This window comes from Solanum lycopersicum, chromosome 12 (assembly GCF_036512215.1).
Source record: "Solanum lycopersicum chromosome 12, SLM_r2.1".
Taxonomy (NCBI): Eukaryota; Viridiplantae; Streptophyta; class Magnoliopsida; order Solanales; family Solanaceae; genus Solanum; species Solanum lycopersicum.
Genome location: NC_090811.1, coordinates 50924943 through 50935739, shown reverse-complemented (window position 1 = coordinate 50935739; position 10797 = coordinate 50924943). Strand labels below are relative to the sequence as shown.

Genomic DNA, 10797 nt, shown 5'->3' with positions numbered 1-10797 from the left:
ACTTTTGTCCCCTCTTTTTTTTTTGTCTACTATTTTCAATCCTTCTCCAACAAGGAAATTAAATCCTAAAATTCTATTCCTAAAGAAAGTAGGAGAAATAAATAAAATAAGAAACTTTTCATTATTTCTGCCTTAAGATTCCATAAAACAAACCAGAAACATCCCCCTCTCGGTCTATATATATATATACACTCTCTCTCTTCCTCCTGTTATTTATTTCAAAAAAAATCATCCTCCGTCATCCTCCGCTATGTTGCTGATGATTGTGACAAGTTTGTGGTACATCGTAAAGGATTTGTTCACCGGTCGATGCCCTCTAACGTGCAAAAGCTTTCTGAAGTTATGCAAGATCAAATTTTCCATATTTGTCTCTTTCAAACTGTTCGAAAGGATTTGACAACGCAGACGGGAGATCCAACCAGAACAGGTTTGGGAGGGGATTCAATATACAAATTTTTATACAGTAATCAGGCTTATTTTTTTGATGATGAGATTCATTCTGACTTGAAGCATTCAAAGAGGGGAACTATAGCGATGGCTAGCGCTGGTACTAGAGAGAAGAAATTCTTCTCCAGTTTTATATCACGTTATGTAATGATCTCGACTCCCTTGATGGGGAGCATACTGTTTTTAGAGCGATTACAGAACAATTTGACACATTGAATAGGATAAACTAAGCTTATGTGGATGACAAGGGAAAGCCTTATCAAAATGTCTGAATAAAACACTTACATATTGTATGATCCTTTCGATGATCCTTTCCAGTTAGCTGACTTGATTTCAGATGCTTCACCTGAAAGAAAGCCGAAAGATGAGATTGATGATGTTCGACAAGAGGATGATTGGATACAAGAGGATGAGGAATTAGGTGTTCATGAAGAGAAGGAAGCACACCTTCGAGAAGTATTACTTGAAAGTGTAGGAGACATTCCTGATGCTGAGATGAAACCCCTAACAATGTGCTCTTTGTTTGTAATTTAAATCCGTCAACTGAAGAGGAAGCACGATATATAATATTCTCATGATTTGAAACTGTGACATATGCTGAAATTATCATAGATCAAAAGAATGGGAATAGTCACTTTAGCACAAAAAGTCTTGTGAGCAAACATATTTTAAGATGGATAATACTAAAATTGATGATCAAAGGATACGAGTTGATTTCAGTCAAAGTGTAGCAAAGTTATGGTCCCAATATTGACCTAGAAACCAAAGAAGTAGTGGCCGATTCAATAATGGCTCTGTTGATGCCATGAAACAGCCAAAAGAAGACAACAAGCACCATGGCAGAGATGGTAACTCTAAGTACTCAAAATTTTTGAGAACAATAAAAGAGACAAGAAAGCACAAAGGGAGAAAACACCGCCAAATAACAAATCCATGTTAAGGATGGTAAAATAGATTCATTTATGCTTATTATGTCATTCACACTTTTTATCCATGTATAAAAATGTGTCTATGTAGTGACATTGACCTGTTTTATCGAAATGGTCCCATCTTATTGCATAAGATTTTGATTGGCTTGCCCTTTAACTTTCATAAAAACATATGGTGTTGTTAGATGAATGTACTATTTGAACCTAAATCTTGAAAATTTAACTGACTTTTATTGTGCTATCGATTTCAATCTCTAATTTGCACTATGCACTTTATATAACACATTGATGTCATCAATGTGTCATGTATTTCAGTGATGCTTGTTCTATTTTATCATGCTTGATTGCATCCATTCTTTACTGGTTTAGAAATGTCAAATGGTCGTCTACCCATAGAGATATGAATTTGGTGATACATTTAATTGGTTTTGAGAGTATTAATGATATAAATAATGAAACCTTCATGGTGATTGGTGTCTTCTGACTCTTCTACATGTAAATTCTACATAAATCTCTTTATGAATATTGTATTGAGCCAAATTCAGTGAACTCCGATGACTAGTGGATCGAGAAATCAAAAGTTGAGAACATTTTTCTCTATTAAAATTCTTAAACTTTTAATGCTCTTTCATCTATCAAATAACCCTTCACATCCAAATATATTCAAATTAAATTTTATTTTTGTAAAATTTTATTGATCTGATGGTGATGATTTCACAAAGTGGAATCATTTAGGGCTTTATTTTAATGTAAATAGTGTCCTCAATTGCTCATTTTATCTCAATATCTAATGAAAACTCTTAAGTTTTGGGTATTTGGAGTTTTAGTGTAAGCATGGACACTTAGGCGCAAAAAAGGAACAAAAAGGTTGAAAAACAGATGAATTTGAAGCCTGAGCATCGCCAAACTTGTCTGGCGATTTGCCGAATAGAGACACTTCGCCCCTTGTTCCAGCAAGCGAAGCCTGAAGGAAATGGATTCAAAAGGTGATGAAAAAGATTGGAGGTGCTTCGCCAATAGCTTCGTGAAGAAGAATTATTCCTCCCAACGATCCTGAACACATATACGCTGATACCAAAGCACAACTGGCGATAAACAAGAAGAAGGGCTAATTGCTGAACTTCTTGGCGATTTACGACTAAATTTCCCAAACAAAATTCGCCAGCACTAAATCTGAAAACTATAAATACTAGCCTTAGTTATTATTTTTAAGGGTGCGGACATAATTATCAATTTGCACTTTTAGAGTTTAGGTTTTTGATATTTTCTCTCAAGTTTGGAGGCGATTTTGTGGGAGACTTGAAGAAAGAAGTTCTTGTTCCTCAAATTGGAACCAAATCTTCTCCATTCTTCTTCTTTTGCTCATACTAAGGTTTAATTTCTTCTACCTACTTGATTTCTTTATCATTTTAGGTGTGCTTGATTATTGCTCGATGTATGGTAAATAATCCCCATTCTTGGGGTGTGTTTTAAAAAATATTTGTTGATATTATTGTTGGATCTTGCTTACTGATAGGATTATATACATTTTAATGGTGATTTCACCCAGTGGTTGTGGTTTAATTTAACAGATTTATAGTTTCAAAAACAAAATCACCGATATGTTTGTGGCTTGCTCGAGAGAGAGGTGGCGAAACCAAGACCGCTATATTAATATCCTAAGGAGTGGGGCGATATGAGGCTCAGCCCGAGAAGTTAAGCCCAAGTCATCTATCAAAGAACACTTTATCAAAGAGAGGGTTTGCATAAGGCGTAGGTTGGTCTTCATTAGACGAGTTGCTGTCCGAGAGGAACCCATTTAATATGGGATAAGTTGCTCAAAAAGGAGTTACTTTCACTTAAAGCTTAGCCTAGTTACCGTCATTTTACAAATTTTCCTATTGAAAGCATGTACCTATTAATATATGTCAACATATATTGCGATCACACCCCAAGAACTTCTCCTCATGCTTGAGTCCCCTTTGTTATTTTTGTTATCTTTACTACTTAAGACAACCCCCCCCCCTTTTTTGATATTTGATACTTCGGTGTCACCAATTGAATTTACCTTGTTTTTATTCGATTATTTCTTCAAATACTACTAATTAGAACGAAATTCTAGTTTAGCTACAATTTTCACTACTGCTCCCATGGGGCATGACCCAAACATTGGTTGAGTTACTATACTCACTGCGATTCATAGACACTGAGATTGTATGCTAGTGTCATTGATCATGTGAAAATGTAGTTTTTTTAGAGTAAGTTTTGCGGACCTTAGTTTTAGTTTTGTTTTTTCTTATTTGAAATATAAAGAAAGAAAACAAAAATAGGATGAGCACTACGGATGTCACACTGTTCATCCTCTCTGGAAGTAATTGAACCTCACGGACACTTTACTGATGTTCAAACGGGCAGGGGAGAAGAAAATTCCGAAATTGTGGCTTAGGTTTAAAAAAAATATTGCAGACATGCCCATCTCATGGAATGCCTGATAAGGAATTGCTGGATTGTTTCTTACGAGGTCTCAAACCCAAAAATAGGAGAATAGATGAGCACCTTTGAGAAGGGGGAATGTTGAACCAACCCTACAATGTTGTTGTTACACTACTTGATAAAATGGTCAAAACAAACAAAGAATCCAAAAAGAAATACGAATGGGATAAACTAGTGGTGCAAGTAGATGTTTTATCCAAACGGATGATGGGATTAGAAGAGCAAGCTAGAGAGAAGTAAACAAACTTCTCCCTTCGAGGAGGCAAAAAGAGAAAAAAGCAAGACAGTGTGCAAAATGACAATAAACCTTGACTTATCCAACAAAAACATGATTATCTTTGAAGTTGAGAATCTAATTTTAAGTTGAATATATAACCTATGAGTTCAGTATCTTATCCTTAAGTACTTCAGAGTTGAGTTAGTTAGTAGTTTTGAGTATCCTTGAGTGAGTTGAGTATGTCTGAAAAGAGGTAAGTATGTTTCCATTTTTATCAATTTCAAGCTTATTTATGTTTTAGAATTACCTTACATGCCCGTACATCCTACGTACTGAGCCATTTGGCGTGCATCTTCTCATGATGCAGACACATGTATTCAGGATCATCAAGAGCTTTATTGATACATCTGAGATTTCGAGTTAGCTATGATAAGCCTCCTTTCTTTTGGAGGATTTCATTTACCTTTCATTTATATATTTTTTTAGAGTGACGTGGATATTTTCTACATTTCCATCATTGTCATTTAGAGGCTTCATAGATAGTTAGTATAGTTAAGGATTATGTATTAATAATTTATTTCTGTAAATGTTTTCAAGACTTAAGTTGCCTATTTTTTGGGGAATGGAATGTATTATATTATTTCGAGTTTTCTTTTGAGTTAAAGTTTTGTATTTCAATTTTATAAATTTTATTCTATTTTAAGCTTTTGCATAATTAAGTTAGTCTTCTGCTTGTAGTCAGCCAGAATGAGGGTTCGCTTGGAGACCAACAATGGTTCTTGAGCGGCGGCCACGTCCAGGGTGTAGACTCCTATTGTGAAAAAGTTGGTATCAGAGCACAGAGTTCAAGTGTCCTAGTGTGTCTATGAATTCGTGTCAAGTAGGATCTTGTTTATGGTTGTGAGGGGCCCACTTATATAAACGGGGTACTACAAACATTAAAGAAAAATTTTCCCTTATTTCATACCCTTAATCATGCAATAGAGCTAAGTCATACAAATGTACTCTAACTCGTGCGTTCTCAGATTCATTTGACTATCCATCATACTAGAGGTGGTGGAAAAGTATGGTGTAAAGATCCTCATGGATGGGTTGTTCTTACCAAGAGTCTTGAGAATGTCATGAGACTTCAGAAAGGGCTTGACAGAAGCCCAAGAGTAAGTTAAGCATTCAGTTTCATAGTAATGCATTCATATGAATCGTGCATTTGAGTTAAAAGGGAGTTTTACACTCTTGTCTAAGCCCTTTTTCAGCTGAGATCCTTATGAGGAAGTATGTCTAGAGCTTCGGTAGTAATTTCATCCCAAAGTTATAGTATGGATGACTAGATCATGACCAGCTGTGAAAGAGCCAGAGTTAGAGGGAAGTATGTAGAGTTTTAGTAATAAGTAAGGGAGATGATGTTTTGGCAAGCTATTTTATCATAGTCATACATCTAGTAAGATAATAATGAAGATTTTTCCCTTATGGTTATACTAAGAAGTGAAAAGTTGTTAGAACGCATGATAGGAGGTAGAATAAGTGTTTCAAGTCAATATGAGTTAGAGTATACCTACACTAGAAATGGTTTATGATGATGGGTCATTGTGTTAGTAATGACTACAGGCGGCAAATGGGCAGGTTAGATCAAATGTGGGCGGGCTTAAAATGGGTAAACATAAAATGAGTAATCATTCAACTCGTTCATATTTGGTATGGGTAAAAATGGGTTGGGTAATAAATGAGTCAGGTAAAATACTAGTTTACCCATATTTTCCTGAATAAGTAGTACTTTACTTAAGAATTCAATATAGAGAAGATATTTTAGTCTTTTTTACATGAAAATGTTAAACATGCTTCATCTAGTTTAATTGTATCATAAAAAATAAAAAAATCCTATAACTTTTCTATATAAAATAAGTTTATGTAATAACAAAATGAAAATATTTTTAATTTCAAAGTAAATGAGTATTTGAATTTTAGGACTAAAACATGCTTAATGCACTTCAAGCAACGCCAATAGTTATACATGATTTGCGTATTTTACACTAGTATTGATTATCCAATATAAAATTAAATAAAAAAGTAAAATGTAATTATAATTAACAAACAAATGTACATTTAAATTATATAGTTTTGGAGGGTCAAAGACTTCACCTTTTCAATTAGAGAGAAGAATAGTTAGTTTCATAGAATAACATAAAAAGGAAGACAAGTTACATTATTTTTAGTGATATCATAAATTTTGAGTGAATAAAAGTTAGAAGTGTAACTTATTTGGTTAATTCATACTTTATCCATAGTTTACCCATATTTTTATGAGTGAAATATGTGTGACAACCCATATTTTACCTATGTGAAAAATCACTCACCCAACCCATTAAAATGTGGGAAGTTTGGGCGGGTCACCAAAATATGGGCTCATTTTGCCGGCACATGTAATGACTAAGTGTAAGTGGTGAATATATAGAAGGGGCAAGAGTATTCATGAAGTGGTAGATTTAATCTAGTCTTATAAAATTTTAAAGGAGAACCTCGTGACATTCACAGGATGATAGAGTTATTTGAGACATAATGTTGGGTAGGTGAGTAATAGTAATTAAGTTGTGAAGTGGAATGTGATGGTAATTCGAGTATACAAATGGAGAGGTAAGGATTGACGAATTTTCATGATGTCCTAGTAGACCAGTGTTTCTAAATGGCCATAGTAATATTGAGGTATAACTATAGTAAGCAAGCAATCATATTGATATTCACGTTTAGTAATAAACATTAGGCTCGAATTTGAGATAAGTGTCATGATCAAAAGAATGTCAACATGAGGGTGATGATGTTAGTCTTGAGATTGGATATGGTAGACTTGACATAGAATAGGCGAGGAATTAAAATGGTTATTGCAATGAATGCGACTAGTAGAGACCCTAACCTTTATATTAAGGGCAGTGAAGTGTGGCTACGTCACAAGAGTAAAATGAGCATTAAGAGAATGTGTACCAGTTAGAGATATAGAATAGGTCCATGAGAGTCAAATGTTGATAATAATATATTGAAGAGTTCCAAAGTGATTGGGAGGATAAGATTTTATTATGAGAAATAGTTAAATCAGAGCCCTTAGTTGGTTCCTAAGGATTTACCTAGTAGGATTCCATTAAATTGTTAAGAGTGTTAAGCATGAATATGGTGGTAAGGAGTAATAGTCTTGGGATGAGATTCCCTAAAAAGAGGTATAGAATATGAACATACGGATTTGAATTAAGCTTGAATATAGTAAGAGTAGACCATCAGACTCAGACCTTAATAAGAGTAACCCCGCTCTATACCCAGCTCAGTCGTCATTTGAGGATGAATGATCCTAATGGTAAGTGAAAGAGGATCGATTTATTTTTATCGCACACCACTCTAGGCAGTCTTACAAATGTCTGTAACACTCAGCCTACTTGCACCCAAAAAAATTTACTAAGTATAGAAATACTTAAAACAGTAGTGTCAAACAACCAACAGAATTTATAGGAATCAGTCCCAACCTTTATTAACCTTTAAGTAATACAAAGGAAGGCTTCACGAATTAGTCTAAGGCTAGAAACACTCTGTTTTTGCCTTAGATGAATTTCCACCATTAAATCAAAATTCTGCACAATGGCAGTTACATGCGGCGATTACAAATGACACCTGTCCGACACTTGTCATCACAGGGTTCAAAACTAACTTTCCAACAGCTATATTTCCAACAGATAGAATCTAATTCAAATTACATTCTTATCTACACGAAATACTAATATTCTAACACTTAGAATATTTCAGGCTTCATTCCAACACTTAGAATATTTTAGCCAGCTTCCCACACTTAGAATATTTTAGCTGTCTTCCAACACTTAGTATTATTTCAGCAATTTCGGGTGAACTGCCTTTGTTCCTGACATTGCCAAGTCTTCACAGCCTTGCCTCATAAAGTCAACATGCTGCCTTGCTAATTCCCTTAGCCCGCACATAATCCATGCACGTTCAAGCTGCCTTGCCAACACCCAAGCACCTTGAACTTGTGTTGCACTATTTTGCCATCATCCATGCCAAGACCAATGCCCAAGTCCTTGGCATGTCTCCACGTAGTTAGATCAAGTAGTTTGCGGGTCTAACAGACAACCCGCACCACTTGAACTTGATGTCCTCATCGAGACTGTTTTGAGATAGTCCTTGATTTGAGCATCAAACTGCCATAGGTCTTTTGCTTTCTCCCAAACAGCATCTGTTGCACTCTTGACTTTCCAGTGAACCAAGAACTCAGTCTTAGTATTCTTCTTACTTGTGCCCAAAACCCGGTGATCAAGGATCTTCTCAATTTCAGCATCATACTGTGTAGGTACTGATGGAGGAGCCCTCTTTGACATGTTTCTGTCCGGATACTCCGCATCTGCAAAGTAAGGTTTCAAGAAACTCACATGGAAAGTGGGATGGATTTTCAACCTTTCTGGCAGCTTCAACCTATAAGCAACTCCGCCCACTCGTTTCACCACTTCGAATGGACCATCATACTTAGGAATCAAACCACGATGTCTGGTCTTACATACAATCTGTTTCCTGATTTGTGGGGTAAGTTTAAGCAACACCTTGTCACCCACATTGAACTAACCAGAGCGACGATGTTGATCAGCATATTTCTTCATGCGCCGCTGAGCCTTACGCAAGCTATCTTGTGCCTCAAATAACATTCCAAGTCTGTCCCTTGCAACCTTGTATGCTGCTGGAAACTTTCCCTAATTTTTAGATTTGGCAACATCCAGTGGTGTCATAGGTTGTCTGCCTAAGACGATTTCAAAAGGGCTCATTTCTGTTGAAGACGACTTGTGCAGATTATAGAAAAACTGCGCAGTGTCTAACAATGCTACCCAATTCCATTGACTTGCTGTCACATAATGCCTCAAGTATTCTTCAAAATAATGATTAATTCTTTCCGTCTGTCCATCTGTTTGTGGGTGATTTGCAGTAGAAAACTTTAATTCAATTCCCATCATATTGAACAATGTTGTACAAAATCTACCAGTGAACCTTGTGTCTCTATCACTCACAATGTCAACTGGAATACCAAAATACTTAACCACATGTTTGTAGAACAACTCAGCAACAACTTCAGATGAGCATAATTTAGGAGCAGCAATAAAAACAGAATATTTTGAAAATCTGTCAACTACCACCATGATAGATTCTTTGCCATCTACTTTAGGGAATCCAGAAATTAAATCCATGCATACTGATACCCATGGCCTTTCAGGAACAGGCAAAGGTTGCAGCAAACCTGCTTCCTTCTTATGTTCAGTCTTGTCCACTTGACAAACATGACAAGTCTTGACGTACGCCTCTATATCATCTTTGATTTTCGGCCAAAAATAAACACGAAACAGTAAGGCTAACATCCTTTCAACACCGGGATGTTCAGCCCGAGCAGAGTCATGCGCCTCTTTCATTAAGTCTTTGCGCAACCCACCCTGATTTGGTACAACGATCCTCCCCCCTTTAAAATAGAGCAGATCGTCCTCGATCCAATACCATGTCATTATGCCATCTTGCACTTGACCCATCCATTTAACATACAATGAATCATTTGCAGCACACAGCCTGATCCTATCATAGAAATCAGTTTCCAGTTTTGAAATTGAATATACTTCAACAAACACTTCTTTTCTACTCAGCGCATCAGCAACTTGGTTGTGTTTTCCTGGTTTATGTTCCCACATAAAATCATATTCTGCCAGGCATTCTTGCCACCATGCTTGTTTAGGACTCAACTTTTTCTGTGTCTTGAAAAATGTATTTGCTACATTATTAGTTCTAACCACAAATCGAGTGCCCAAGAGATAGACTCTCCAAACCTACAAACAGTGTACCACCGCAACCATTCCGTTTTCATGTGTTGAGTATCTCTGTTCAGCATCATTCAATTTTCTACTTTCAAAGGCCACTGGATGACCTTCCTGCACTAATACGCCACACAACTGCTTTGTGTGACGCATCAGTGTGCACTTCAAATGGTAACTCAAAATCAGGCAATTTGAGTATAGGTTAAGATGCGATAGCATTCTTTAAATTCTGAAAAGCTTCATCACACCGTTCAGACCAAACCCACTTTGTATCTTTCTTTAACAAATCTGTCAAAGTTGCGGCCTTCTTTGAGTAACCAGCAATAATCTTTCTGTAATAGTTAGCCAAGCCAAGAAACGACCTCAAATCCTTCATTTGACGAGGTGCCTGCCAATCAACAATGGCTTGCACTTTCTTAGGATCCATTCGAACTTGGTTTTTACTAACAAGATGCCCCAAGAACTTTATCTCTTGTTGAGAAAATTCACACTTTTCCATCTTGACATAAAGCCTGTATTTCCTCAATTGAGACAAAACCAAACTTAGGTGATTAACATGTTCTTCCAATGTTCGACTATAAATGACTCTATCATCTAAATAAACAACAACAAAGTCATCAAGATAGTCAAACAGTACATTGTTCATTAAGTTGCAAAACGTTGCCGGGGCATTAGCCAGCCGAAACGGCATTACAAGGAATTCATAGGAACCATATCTAGTTACACATGTTGTTTTTGGTTCATCACCCTCTGCTATCCTAACCTACCAATAACCTGCCCTCAGATCAAGTTTTGTGAACTAGCATGCCTTGCTTAACCTGTCCATCAAATCTTGCACCAACGGAACCGGATACTTGTTCTTTATAGTTGCCTTGTTCAGCGCACGGTAGTCTACACACAT

The 10797-nt window shown here is 36.3% G+C and overlaps 1 pseudogene; it reads left to right on the top strand.

The window, feature by feature from the left end:
- Positions 1–250: 250 nt before the first annotated feature.
- Positions 251–1201, top strand: LOC101266313 (peptidyl-prolyl cis-trans isomerase CYP59-like; annotated as a pseudogene).
- The last annotated feature ends 9596 nt before the right edge of the window (positions 1202–10797 follow it).